This window comes from Salmo salar, chromosome ssa01, assembly GCF_905237065.1.
Source record: "Salmo salar chromosome ssa01, Ssal_v3.1, whole genome shotgun sequence".
Classification (NCBI taxonomy): Eukaryota; Metazoa; Chordata; class Actinopteri; order Salmoniformes; family Salmonidae; genus Salmo; species Salmo salar.
The window spans coordinates 77083036-77098259 of record NC_059442.1 but is presented as its reverse complement, the minus strand read 5'-3'; the positions used below and the strand labels follow the sequence as shown (position 1 = coordinate 77098259).

Sequence of the window (15224 nt, the reverse complement as noted above, 5' to 3'; positions counted from 1 at the left end):
CAGACACAAGCGTTAGGCAAGGTTAATTTCAGTGTAGGAAAGAATGAAACACCAGTAAGTACAGATAGTAGTATAAATCCCCTCGCAAAGTCCAAGGAGCCGGACAACTTTCTCATGGCTTCTGGAGGGAAATGCTGTAGGAATGCTCAACCGGTGTCGCTCATTCAGCCGACAGAAACTTTCAACCGGTTCTCCCCATTAAGCAGCGAGTCGGAGTCAGAGGCCGAGCCTTCTCTGGTCTCTACTCCTCCCGTTACGGGGTCTGAGACGCCGAAGCCTCCCACCATTAGCTCTGACAAATTGAAAACCCTAGTCATTGACGACTCCATTACCCACAGTATTAGACTTAAAACGAATCATCCAGCGATCATACACTGTTTACCAGGGGGCAGGGCTACCGACGTTAAGGCTAATCTGAAGATGGTGCTGGCTAAAGCTAAAACTGGCGAGTGTAGAGAGTATAGGGATATTGTTATCCACTTCGGCACCAACGATGTTAGGATGAACCAGTCAGAGGTCACCAAGCGCAACATAGCTTCAGCGTGTAAATCAGCTAGAAAGATGTGTCGGCGTCGAGTAATTGTCTCTGGCCCCCTCCCAGTTAGGGGGAATGATGAGCTCTACAGCAGTCTCAGTACTCAATCGCTGGTTAAAAACTGTTTTCTGCCCCTCCCAAAAGATAGAATTTGTAGATAATTGGCCCTCTTTCTGGGACTCACACACAAACAGGACCAAGCCTGGCCTGTTGAGGAGTGACGGACTCCATCCTAGCTGGAGGGGTGCTCTCATCTTATCTACGAACATAGACAGGGCTCTAACTCCCCTAGCTCCACAATGAGATAGGGTGCAGGCCAGGCAGCAGGCTGTTAGCCAGCCTGCCAGCTTAGTGGAGTCTGCCACTAGCAGAGTCAGTGTAGTCAGCTCAGCTATCCCCATTGAGACCGTGTCTGTGCCTCGACCTAGGTTGGGCAAAACTAAACATGGCGGTGTTTGCCTTAGCAATCTCACTGGAATAAAGTCCTCCTCCATTCCTGCCATTATTGAAAGAGCTCGTGATACTTCACATCTCAAAATAGGGCTACTTAATGTTAAATCCCTCACTTCCAAGCCAGTTATAGTCAATGAACTAATCACTGATCATAATCTTGATGTGATTGGCCTGACTGAAACATGGCTTAAGCCTGACGAATTTACTGTGTTAAATGAGGCCTCACCTCCTGGTTACACTAGTGACCATATCCCCCATGCATCCCGCAAAGGCGGAGGTGTTGCTAACATTTATGATAGCAAATTTCAATTTACAAAAACCCCTGATGTTTTCGTCTTTTGAGCTTCTAGTCATGAAATAAATGCAGCCTACTCAATCACTTTTTATAGCTACCGTTTACAGGCCTCCTGGGCCATATACAGCATTCCTCACTGAGTTCCCTGAATTTCTATCGGACCTTGTAGTCATGGCAGATAATAATCTACATTTTGGTGACTTTAATATTCACATGGAAAAGTCCACAGACCCACTCCAAAAGGCTTTTCAGGGCCATCATCGACTCAGTGGGTTTAGTCCAACATGTCTCCAGATCTACTCACTGCCACAGTCATACTCTGGACCTAGTTTTGTCCCGTGGAATAAATGTTGTGGATCTTAATGTTTATCCTCATAATCGTGGACTATCGGACCACCATTTTATTACATTTGCAATCACAAATAATCTGCTCAGACCCCAACCAAGGATCATCAAAAGTTGTGCTATAAATTCTCGGACAACCCAAAGATACCTAGATTCCCTTCCAGACTCCCTCCGCCTACCCAAGGATGTCAGAGAACAAAAATCAGTTAACCACCTAACTGAGGAACTCAGTTGCACAATACCCTAGATGCAGTCGCACCCCTAAAAACCAAAAACATTTGTCATAAGAAACTAGCTCCCTGGTATACAGAAAATTCCCGAGCTCTGAAGCAAGCTTCCAGAAAATTGGAACGGAAATGGAGCCACACCAAACTGGAAGTCTTCCGATTAGCTTGGAAAGACAGTACCGTGCAGTATCGAAGAGCCCTCACTGCTGCTCGATCATCCTATTTTTCCAACTTAATTGAGGAAAATAAGAACAATCCAAAATGTATTTTTGATACTGTCGCAAAGCTAACTAAAAAGCAGCATTCCCCAAGAGCGGATGGCTTTCACTTCAGCAGTAATAAATTCATGAACTTATTTGAGGAAAAGATGATCATTAGAAAGCAAATTATGGACTCCTCTTTAAATCTGCGTATTCCTCCAAAGCTCAGTTGTCCCGAGTCTGCACAACTCTGCCAGGACCTGGGATCAAGGGAGACACTCAAGTGTTTTAGTACTATATCTCTTGAAACAATGATGAAAATAATCATGGCCTCTAAACCTTTAAGCTGCATACTGGACCCTATTCCAACTAAACTACTGTAAGAGCTGCTTCCTGTACTTAGCCCTCCTATGTTGAACATAATAAACGGCTCTCTATCCAACAGATGTGTACCAAACTCACTAAAAGTGGCAGTAGTAAAGCCTCTCTTGAAAAAGCCAAACCTTGACCCAGAAAATATAAAAAACTATCGGCCTATATCGAATCTCCTATTCCTCTCAAAAATGTTAGAAAAAGCTGTTGCGCAGCAACTCACTGCTTTCCTGAAGACAAACAATGTATATGAAACGCTTCAGTCTGGTTTTAGACCCCATCATAGCACTGAGACTGCACTTGTGAAGGTGGTAAATTACCTTTTAATGGTGTCAGACCGAGGCTCTGCATCTGTCCTCGTGCTCCTAGACCTTAGTGATGCTTTTGATACCATCGATCACCACATTCTTTTGGAGCGATTGGAAACCGAAATTGGTCTACACGGACAAGTTCTGGCCTGGTTTAGATCTTATCTGTCGGAAAGATATCAGTTTGTCTCTGACAAATCAACTCTAAATTTCGGTGTTCCACAAGGTTCCGTTTTAGGACCACTATTGTTTTCACTATATATTTTACCTCTTGGCAATGTCATTCGGAAACATAATGTTAACTTTCACTGCTATGCGGATGACACACAGCATGTATTCGATGAAACATGGTGAAGCCCCAAAATTGCCCTCGCTGGAAGCATGCGTTTCAGACATAAGGAAGTGGATGGCTGCAAATGTTCTACTTTTAAACTCGGACAAAACAGAAATGCTTGTTCTAGGTCCCAAGAAACAAAGAGATCTTCTGTTGAATCTGACAATTAATCTTGATGGTTGTACAGTTGTCTCAAATAAAACTGTGAAGGACCTCGGCGTTACCCTGGACCCTGATCTCTCTTTTGACAAACATATCAAGACTGTTTCAAGGACAGCTTTTTTCCATCTACGTAACATTGCAACAATGAGAAACTTTCTGTTAAAAAATGATGCAGAAAAATGTATCCATGCTTTTGGTCTTCTAGGTTTGACTACTGCAATGCTCTACTTTCCGGCTACCCGGATAAAGCACTAAATAAACTTCAGTTAGTGCTAAACACGGCTGCTAGAATCTTGGCTAGAACCCAAAAAGATTATCTCATAATACTCCAGTGCTAGCCTCTCTACACTTGCTTCCTGTTAAGGCGAGGGCTGATTTCAAGGTTTTACTGCTAACCTAGAAAGCATTACATGGGCTTGCTCCTACCTATCTTTCGATTTGGTCCTGCCGTACATACCTACACGTATGCTACAGTCACAAGACGCAGGCCTCCCAACTGTCCCTAGAATTTCTAAGTAAACAGCTGGAGGCAGGGCTTTCTCCCATACTAGAGCTCCATTTTTATGGAATGGTCTGCCTACCCATGTGAGAGACGCAGACTCGATCTCAACCTTTAAGTCTTTATTGAAAACGCATTTCTTCAGTAGGTCCTACGATTGTGTGTAGTCTGGCCCAGGGTTGTGAAGGTGAACGGTAAGGCAATGGAGCAACGAACCGCCCTTGCTGTCTCTGCCTGGCCGGTTCCCCTCTCTCCACTGGGATTCTCTGCCTCTAACCCTATTACAGGGGCTGAGTCACTGGCTTACTTGTGCTCTTCCATTCCGTCTCTAGGAGGGGTGTGTCACTTGAGTGGGTTGAGTCACTGACGTGATCTTCCTGTCTGGGTTGGCGCCCCCCCTTGGGTTGTGCCGTGGCGGAGATCTTTGTGGGCTATACTCGGCCTTGTCTCAGGATGGTAAATTGGTCGTGTCATGGAATATTGTCTCAGAAATATAACACTCTTAGAAGAACTTGTGAATTCAATATAGGCTTTAATACAGAGTAGCAAAGCCGTGCTGGTCCGCGGAACAACCAACCTCCCTGAGCTCCGGCTCTGCTTTTATACACATACAGCATATGGGTACATCCCATATGTAAATGAAATCATTCCCCTTAGTCCTTTCGCCACCATTATCTTTCAGTCTGAGTTCTTTGCTTGTTCATGCCCAATAACGCCCACATCTGCTCCGGGTTAGATTATAATGGTGGCGGGACCCCTTATGTCATCCAAAAAATAATACATTTATTGCATAATTATGTTTCACATGTTGGTCATTTTGCTACCATCCTCCTTCCTGTGTCCTCCTGACATTAGTATGTCCAGATGGCACAAATGTAATTATGGTCTTAGCCAATGTACTCATGTACATTAGCTTAATGTAATCTTTGGCATGTTATCCTACTCAGAGATGGCAGATGCACTGGGTGTCACCATTTCTCCATCTGGCCAATGTAATTATTGTCCTTACTACTTCCTGCTAATTCAATTATGTTTCTTCAGCATAGCAGCTGCATCTAGTTACATGTAGTTGCACCTAGTTACATTACATTAAGATCCACAGTGGTTGAATATATCCCTCTAGTGGTGTGGGGGCTGTGCTTTGGCAAAGTGGGTGGGGTTATATCCTGCCTGCTTGGCCCGGTCTGGGGGTATCGTCGGATGGGGCCACAGTGTCTCCCGACCCCTCCTGTCTCAGCCTCCAGTATTTATGCTGCAGTAGTTTATGTGTCGGGGGCTAGGTTCAGTCTGTTATATCTGGAGTATTTCTCCTGTCTTATCCGGTGTTCTGTGTGAATTTAAGTATGCTCTCTCTAATTCTCTCTCCCTTTCTCGCTCTCTTTCTTTCTTTCTTTCTTTCTTTCTTTCTTTCTTTCTTTCTTTCTTTCTTTCTTTCTTTCTCTGTGAGGACCTGAGCCTTAGGACCATGCCTCAGGACTACCTGGCCTGATGACTCCTTGCTGTCCCCATTCCACCTGGCCGTGCTGCTGCTCCAGTTTCAACTGTTCTGCCTGCGGCTATGGAACCCTGACCTCTTCACCGGACGTGCTACCTATCCCCGACCTGCTGTTTTCAACTCTCTAGAGACAGCAGGAGAGGTAGAGATACTCTAAATGATCGGCTATGAAAAGCCAACTGACATTTACTCCTGAGGTGCTGACCTGTTGCATCCTCGACAACCACTGTGATTATTATTATTTGACCCTGCTGGTCATCTACGAACATTTGAACATCTTGGCCATGTTCTGTTATAATCTCCACCCGGCACAGCCAGAAGAGGACTGACCACCCCTCATTGCCTGGTTCCTTTCTAGGTTTCTTCCTGGTTCTGGCCTTTCTAGGGAGTTTTTCCTAGCCACCGTGCTTCTACACCTGCATTGCTGGTTGTTTGGGGTTTTAGGCTGGGTTTCTGTACAGCACTTTGAGATATCAGCTGATGTAAGAAGGGCTTTATAAATACGTTTGATTTGATTTGATTTGTTGCATTTATATTTTTGTTCATTATACTATTACCTAAGACCTTCATAAACATAAGCAAATTATTTATGCCATATCATATATGAAATGTATGAATTACACTGTTAGAATGTTGCAGTTTAGTCCCAGTGGTTCTAGTGTGCACACATAGTAGGTCCAGTGAAAAAAACGTGACCCCTATGAAAATCAAATGCCTGTCCAACTGATTCATTCTGGCGCCGGCCCTGGCGCTATTGAAACTAAGACAACTCAAAAGCCACATAGAAATTGGAAATGTGTATTAAATTACTGGTTAGAGCAGTGGTTTTCAACCGGTGTGCCGTGAGAAACTGAAACGGTGTACCGTGAAACTTTTCCTAATCGTGATCCTTTTTTTGAACATTCATATAAACTCAGCAAAAAATGAAACGTCCCTTTTTTAGGACCCTGTCTTTCAAAGATAATTTGTAAAAATCCAAATAACTTGACAGATCTTCATTGTAAAGGGTTTAAACACTGTTTCCCATGACTGTTCAATGAACCATACACAATTAATGAACACGTACCTGTGGAACGGTCATTAAGACACTAACAACTTACAGACGGTAGGCAATTAAGGTCACAGTTATGAAAACTTAGGACACTAAAGAGGCCTTTCTACTGACTCTGAAAAACACCAAAAGAAAGATGCCCAGGGTCCCTGCTCATCTGCGTGAACATGCCTTGGGCATACTGCAAGGAGGCATGAGGACTGCAGATGTGGCCAGGGCAATAAATTGCAATGTCCGTACTGTGAGACATCTAAGACAACACTACAGGGAGACAGGACGGACAGCTGATCGTCCTCGCAGTGGCAGACCATGTGTAACAACACCTGCACAGGATCGGTACATCCGAACATCACACCTGCGGGACAGGTACAGGATGGCAACAACAACTGCCCGAGTTACACCAAGAACGCACAATCCCTCCATCAGTGCTCAGACTGTCCACAATAGGCCTGGAGAGGCTGGATTGAGGGCTTGTAGGCCTGTTGTAAGGCAGGTCCTCACAAGACATCACCGGCAACAACGTCGCCTATGGGCACAAACCCATCGTCGCTGGACCATACAGGACTGGCAAAAAGTGCACTTCACTGACAAGTCGTGGTTTTGTCTCATCAGGGGTGATGGTCGGATTCGCGTTTATCATCGAAGGAATGAGCGTTACACCGAGGCCTGTACTCTGTAGCGGGATCGATTTGGAGGTGGAGGGTCCATCATGGTCTGGGGTGGTGTGTCACAGCATCATCGGACTGAGCTTGTTGTCATTACAGGCAATCTCAACGCTGTGCATTACAGGGAAGACATCCTCCTCCCTCATGTGGTACCCTTCCTGTAGGCTCATCCAGACATCACTCTCCAGCATGACAATGCCACCAGCCATACTGCTCGTTCTGTGCGTGATTTCCTGCAAGTCAGGAATGTCAATGTTCTGCCAGGGCCAGCGAAGAGCCCGGATCTGAATCCCATTGAGCACGTCTGGGACCTGTTGGATCGGAGGGTGAGGGCTAGGGCCATTCCCCCCAGGAATGTCCGGGAACTTGAGGGTGCCTTGGTGGAAGAGTGGGGTAACATCTCACAGCAAGAACTGGCAAGTCTGGTGCAGTCCATGAGGAGGAGATGCACTGCAGTACTGCACCAGATACAGACTGTTACTTTTGATTTGAACCCCCTCTTTGTTCAGGGACACATTATTTCGTTTCTGTTAGTCACATGTCTGTGTAACTTGTTCAGTTTATGTCTCAGTTGTTGAATCTTGTTATGTTCATACAAATATTTACACATGTTAAGTTTGCTGAAAATAAACGCAGTTGACAGTGAGAGGACGTTTCTTCTTTTGTTGAGTTTATAAGCGTGACCTGTGGAATGCAGATTGAATTTTGATTGAGAGCACCAGCGTTGCTCAGATAATACATTGAATGGCAGGCACATGGATACATATGTATCGTTGTTTCAAATCCAGTGTGCTCAGGCTGTATAATTTGAGAGGCATGCATCACCAGCCAAGTCATTTGTATAATTTTACTTCGCCTGTGAGAATCATTAGCACAGGCAAGACTGATTATGCATAGCTGTACCACAGCATATGCCATAGAAACAAACGGAGCATGGCTTTTACAATGCAGAAAACCGCTAGTCTCTAGCTCAAACCTTTCAAAACTAAGAGCTATTTTAACAGAGCTACATTTGTTTCTCTCTGGCGCAGTTTGCGGGACTCTCTTAAAGGGGTACACACAAATCAATAATCATGAGTAAGGAACTATGAAACTAAGATAATAGTTCAAATGAACCCAATTTAATCTTTAAAAAAAAGTATGGATCAGATTAGATAAATGTCATTATCACTAAATAAATTAATAGTGACATTTTACGTCTGCAGCAAGAATTGTTATTTCAGGTGTACCACAGTTCAAAAAAGGTTGGAAACCGCTGGGTTAGAGGACAACCTGAATGCAGAACACAGCCAGCAACATTTTGTAGTGTTGGATTTTGATTGGTGGTTGCCAAAATGGAAATCGAAACGCAAAATGTAATATTTTTCTGATTATTATTTGGTTGTTGGAGTTCCACCTGCATCTGGACACATACTAAGACACCGATGCCTTTCGAATCAACGAAAAAAGCATAACCAAGTAAAGGTTGGTCTAAAAAAACTGTACCACGCTTAAATGGAGGCTAGTTAGCCATTTTATCTAAATCAGCTAATTGTGAATGTGCAGCAATCAGCCCGTTCAATTCACACTAATAAGTGGGTAAACCCTAAAACACATTACAAATATTGTTAGGCTACATGAGTTTAAAAGTGCCCAGTACAGCCTACCCTCTACATCACTGACTTCAACCATGCAAGATCTGACATAAGATCAATGGGCAAGTTCATTCCACTTCGAGAGCAACAGCGAGAGTCGGGTCAAACTGGAGAGTCCATCATCACTCTCTCGCTTCTAGATCGGCTGCCAGCATGCTACCTGTCATGCCAAACTATATATTAATTTCAACCGAAAATAGTCCACAGCTCTTCATACAGACACACCTGCTGTACAACTAAAGGACGGAGCCAAGACAGCCAACAACACTGTCATAGGCTGCTGTGATTTACGGCATTATCATGACCAACAAGCTCACTGACCCAACGTTGTAAAAATGCAACAATTCCTAAACTGTAAGACTCTTAACCATTATGTTAACAATGACATACATTACTGCATCTTCTTATACCCATGGCTGTATATTCTAGTGGACATGATAGGCTAATTCATCAATACCCTCTGAAACTTTAACTCTCACTCTCACTCACCTCGCTCTGGTAATGTTAACCTGCCTCCGCGCGAAAACGACAACCCCGGTCCCCGAACGCTTATCATCCGCCGGGCAGTGTAGTCACTTATGTTCGCTAAATCCGTTCAAGTTGAATAAACAGTCCTCAGGTTGTGCTTTCAATGTTCTCCCGCCACAGGTGAAACTTACAAAATGTGTTGCCGTTGGTAACCTACCCCCTAGTTCCAATGTGCTCTGGCTGTCGTTTCTGTAGCCCATTAGTGCGATTTGAAGATGCTCCGCTCTTTTCAAGCGTGGTCTCTTGCTCTGTACGGAACAGGCAAAACGCTCGGTTGATAAGCTATCATTCACCGGGAAACGGGAGCAGGAGAGAGAGAGAAAGAGAGCGAAACGGGAGCAGGAGAGAGAGAGAGAGCGAGAGGGCGCCCTCGCTATGGTGGATAGGCGGGAGGGACATGCGCGCAGTGGGAGATCGAGCAAGTAGGGTAAGGTACAGTGCACCCACACTCGCAGGTATCATCTTACATAAAGAGCTCTTCTGAAATATTTCTTCTGAAATAAAGATCTATCTATCTATATCAAGCTTCATTATAAATTATTAAATATAGCCACCTATGTAGATTATGTTTCCATTTTTCTGCTGTTAATGTGAGCTGTGTCTATCAAAATTATACCCATGCATGAACGACAGATAGAGAGGGGGTGGAGAGTATGCACTGACTTTTACATTTTTTACGAGCATTTGCATTACATTTACTTAATTTAGCGGACACATTTTGGTTACTGGCCAAACGCTCTTAATCGCTAGACTACCTGCTGCCTGCCTGATCAGGGTACTTGCTGTCATACATGTGCAATGCCTAATCATGTTTATCTTCATTTTATCGTCAGTAAAATGTAGGCCTAAACTATGAACAAAATACAGTGCAACACTGAATTTCGAATTTCGAATCAAGTTAAGAAAACAAACGCTGATCTCGTGACTCTGAATCACAGTCAAGCATTATAAACATTAAACACAAAATAATCATTATATCAGAGGAGTTTGGTTGACTACCAAATGTCTTTTTCACTGCCAGTGAATGCTCAGTTCAACTTTTCAAAAGAGAGTAAAATTCATACAAATTATTTCTCTATATCTATCCCGTCATTTCTACTATATGTAGCCGTTAGTGTATAGACTGACATTGCCTGTTTTAATAATTTCCCCTTTTATTATTCCAAGTCTTTTCAAACAGATTGTCATATTTCCGGGACAATGTATAGATGTGTATTCAGCTCTGACAATGGGCTGACTGTTACATGCTTATGGACTCTTAGAGACGCAGTGACAGTAAATTAAGAGAGGAACCCACACACTTCAAACCATAGACAATGAATGCAGACTGACACACACACACTTGACAATGAGACAATTTTTTGTAATCTGAGGGAAATATGTGCTGTCCTGGGGCTCTGTGGGGTCTGTTTGTGTTTGTGATTAGAGCCCCAGGACCAGCTTGCTTAGGGGGGCTCTTCTCCAGGTGAATCTCTCTGTAGGTGATGGCTTGAGAATGGATGGAAGGTTTGAGAATCACCTCCTTTTAGGTGGTTGTAGAATTTAACAGCTCTTTTCTGGATTTTGATAATTAACGGGTATCAGCCTAATTCTGCTCTGCATGCATGATTTGGTATTTTACATTTGACACAGAGGATATTTTTGCAGAATTCTGCATGCAGAGTCTCAATTTGGTTTTTGTCCCATTTTGTGAATTCTTGGTTGGTGAGCGGATCCCAGACCTCACAACCATAAAGGGCAATCGGTTCTATAACTGATTCAGGTATTTTTAGCCAGATCCTAGTTGGTATGTCTAATTTTATGTTCCTTTTGATGGCATAGAAGGCCCTTCTTGCCTTGCCTCTCAGATCGTTCACTGCTTTGTGGAAGTTACCTGTGGCGCTGATGTTCAGGCCAAGGTATGTATAGTTTTTTGTGTGCTCTAGGGCAGCGGTTCCCACACTTTTTATAGTCCCGTACGCCTTCAAACATTCAACATCCAGCTGCGTACCCCCTCTAGCACCAGGGTCAGCGCACTCTCAAATGTTGTTTTTTGTCGTCATTGTAAGCCTGCCATACACACACTGTGTGATACATTTATTAAATATAAGAATGAATGTGAGTTTTTGTCACAACACGACTCGTGGGAAGTGACAAAGAGCTCTTATAGGACCAGGGCACAAATAATAATATAATAGTAATAATCAATAATTTTGCTCTTTATTTAACCATCTTACATATAAAACCTTATTTGTTCTTCGAAAAATGTGAATAACTCACCACAGGTTAATGAAAAGGGTGTACTTGAAAGGCTCCACATAACTCTGCAATGTTGGGTTGTATTGGAGAGAGTCTCAGTCTTAAATAATGTTCCACACACAGTCTGTGCCTGTATTTAGTTTTCCTGCTAGTGAGGGCCAAGAATCCACTCTCACATAGGTATGAGGTTGCAAAGGGCATCAGTGTTTTAACAGCGCGATTTGTCAAGGCAGGATACTCTGAGCACAGCCCAATCCAGAAATCCAATCCAGCAACCTGTCGTTTGCCTGCCCCTGTGGTTACAATAGAATTGTTACTTCACAGTCTGCACTTGAGTCTTACCTTGATTCCTGATAGTACGAACTGGCCATGACTGACCCAGCAGACTTGGACCAGCTCCGCCACGCCATCTCCTCCCAAGGAGCCCTCATTGGTAACCCTCATTGGTAGACACGAGGAGATGCTTCCTGGTCTGATGGAAGGGTTCTAGGACATGGCCGAACGTCACGACCTAGCATTGGACGCTTTGCAGTAACAATTCCGTGGGTTGCCTACTAGGCAGCCTACCACGACTGTAACCTCCCAGCCCCTCAGTAACCCAGCTGGTAGCAGTGCCGTCACCCCGTTTTCCCGGGAACCCCGCTTATCTCCCCCGGAGTGCTACGATGAAGATTCCAGAACCTGCTGGGCCTTTCCCTCCCAGTGCTCCCTCGTTTTTGAGCTGCAGCCTTCTTCGTTCCCCTCGGACCGCTCGATGACAGCGTACATTATTACCCTGATGTCCATGAGGGCACTTGCATGGGCCACTGCGGTGTGGGAGCAACAATCCACCGTCTGCCTCAGTCTGGATCTATTCATTGCGGAGGTGAGAAAGGTTTTTGAGGCTCCAGTGTCCAGAAGAGAGGCTGCTCGGAAGTTACTCCAGCTTCGGCAGGGCTCCCTCAGTGTGGCAGACTATGCGGTGGAGTTCCGCACGCTGGTAGCGGAGGGTACCTGGAATCCGGAAGCGCTGTTCGACACATTCCTGCACAAATTATCGGCCGGGATAAAGAACAAGCTTGCAGCCCGTGAACTATCGACTGATCTCGACTCAATCATCACCTTAACCATCCAGATTGATGGACTGTTACGGGAACGTAGGAGGGAGAAGAGATCTGATTGCGGTCCCAATCGCTCATTCAAGGATCCCACCTTGCACCTGATGAAACTCCAGAAGTCCCTGAGAGGATCCAAGCTTACCCAAGTCCTCCGAAGACTGCCGAGTTGCCTCTTCCCGAGCCGATGCAGGACATTTGCAGGACATTTGACTTCATATTCTAGTAGGGTGAGGTCCTACTAGTTCTAGTGCCATGTTCTAGTGCCCTTGCCAATTCGTTGATTTATATGTTGAAGAGGGTGGGGCTAAAGCTCCATCCCTGTCTCACCCCTGTGGGATGTTTTTTTTTCCCCCAACACCACTTTCCATCAATTTGTATAGCAGACCCTCATGCCAAATTGAGTCCAAAGTTTTTTTTATTAACCTGTTGGGGATCTTATCCCGGTATTGGGATTTATTGTCAAGAGACCATGGCGGGAAATTCAAAACTGCAAGAATCTAATAATTTCAATTTCTCAAACAATCAACTATTTTTCACCATTTGAAAGATAAACATCTCCTAAATCCAACCACATTGTCCGATTTCAAAGAGGCTTTACAGCGAAAGCATAAAGTTAGGTTATGTTAGGAGAGTACATTGAAAATAGCTGTGTGTAATGTTTTGTCAATTCAAAGACGGGCGTCATCAAAAGCAGATAACCAGCTAAAATTATGCACTAACCTTTGACAATCTTCCTCAGATGACACTCCTAGGACATTATGTTATACAATACATGCATTTTTTGTTCCATCAAGTTCATATTTATATCCAAAAACAGTATTTTATTGTAGCGGTGAAATTCAGAATTTTTTTCCCCTCAAATGCTTCCGGTGATCAACGTTACAATTTACAAAATTACTATTCGAAAACATTGGTAAATTATAATATTGTCATTCAAAGAATTATAGTTTAACATTTCGTAAATGCTACTGCATTGCCAGATTTCAAAATAACTTTACTGGGAAATCACACTTTGCAATAAACAAACGGGGTGCTGTGCTAAGAACAATAGGCTAGGATATACAGGTTAGCACCATCTAATATCAATAATACTATTGTCAATAATCCCTTACCTTTGATTATCTTCATCCATTGGCACTTCCAGGAATCCCAGGTCCACAACAAATGTGGTTTCTTTTGACAAAGTTCATAATTTATGTCCAAATAACTCCAAGTTTTTCCATGTTGTTAGGCTTCGGTAGGCTACTCAAAAGTCACGACGAAAAGTTTAAAAAAATGATCTATTTACGTTCGTTCAAACATGTCAAACGTTGTTTAGCATCAATCTTTAGGACCATTTTTAACGTGAAACATCAGTAATGTTTCAACCCGACCTCTCCTGTGTCTTGAAAAACGTTTTTGAAAAATGTCTCGCCTCACATGAACTCACATGAATGCGCAGGTGCGGGCAATAATGAAGTGACGACATCCCAGGGACGTCAACTTCTCTTCCTTGTCATCCGGTCTCTGTTCATCATAGACACTTCAAACAACTTTATAAAGATCGTTGACATCTAGTGGAAGCCGTAGGAAGTGCGAAATGAATCCTTTGTCACTGTGTGATCTATTAGCAATGACTCGAAAAATAGTACAGCCACAAAATTCTCATTTCCTGGTTGTAATTTTCTCAGGTTTTTGCTTGCCAGATGAGTTTTGTTATACTTACAGACACCATTCAAACAGTTTTAGAAAATTCTGAGTGTTTTCTATCCAACTCTGTTAACCTGTTAGGGCTAGGGGGCAGTATTGACACAGCTGGATAAAAAACGTACCCGATTTAATCTGGTTACTACTCCTGCCCAGTAACTAGAATATGCATATAATTATTGGCTTTGGATAGAAAACACTCCAACGTTTCTAAAACTGTTTGAATGGTGTCTGTGAGTATAACAGAACTCAAATGGCAGGTCAAAACCTGAGAGATTCCTTTACAGGAAGTGGCCTGTCTGACCATTTATTGTCTTTCTTTGACATCTCATTCCATTACAAAGGATCTCTGCGGTAACGTGACACTTTCCACGGCTCCAATAGGCTCTCAGAGCCCGGGAAAAACCTGAATGTCGTCATTCCAGCCCCAGGCTGAAACACATTATCGCGTTTCTCAAGTGGCCGATCAAGGGACTGTGGGCTTAGGCGCGTGCACTGGCCGCCACCGTCTTTGTGATTTTTCCTCTGTTTACCGAAAAGGAGATTCCCGGTCGCAATATTATCGCTTTTTTACGAGATAAATTGCATAAAAATTGATTTTAAACAGTGGTTGACATGCTTCGAAGTACGGTAATGGAATATTTAGACATTTTTTGTCACGAATTGCGCCATGCGCACGACCCTGATTTACCATTTCGGATAGTTTCTGGAACGCACGAACAAAACGCCGCTATTCGGATATAACGATGGATTATTTGGGACCAAACCAACATTTGTTATTGAAGTAGAAGTCCTGGGAGTGCATTCTGACGAAGACAACAAAGGTAATAACATTTTTGTTATAGTAAATCTGATTTTGGTGAAGGCTAAACTTGCCGGGTGTCTAAATAGCTAGCCCGTGATGGCTTGGCTATGTACTTAGAATATTGCAAAATGTGCTTTCACCAAAAAGCTATTTTAAAATCGGACATATCGAGTGCATAGAGGAGTTATGTATCTATAATTCTTAAAATAATTGTTATGCTTTTTGTGAATGTTTATCGTGAGTAATTTAGTAAATTGTTAGTAAATTCCCCGGAAGTTTGCTAGTTCTGAACGTC

The 15224-nt window shown here is 43.5% G+C and overlaps 1 pseudogene; it reads right to left on the bottom strand.

Annotated features, from left to right (window-relative positions):
* The window catches only part of LOC106612973 (zinc finger matrin-type protein 4-like), a 145154-nt pseudogene extending 135630 nt beyond the window's left edge, over positions 1-9524 (bottom strand).
* Between the last annotated feature and the right edge of the window lie 5700 nt (positions 9525-15224).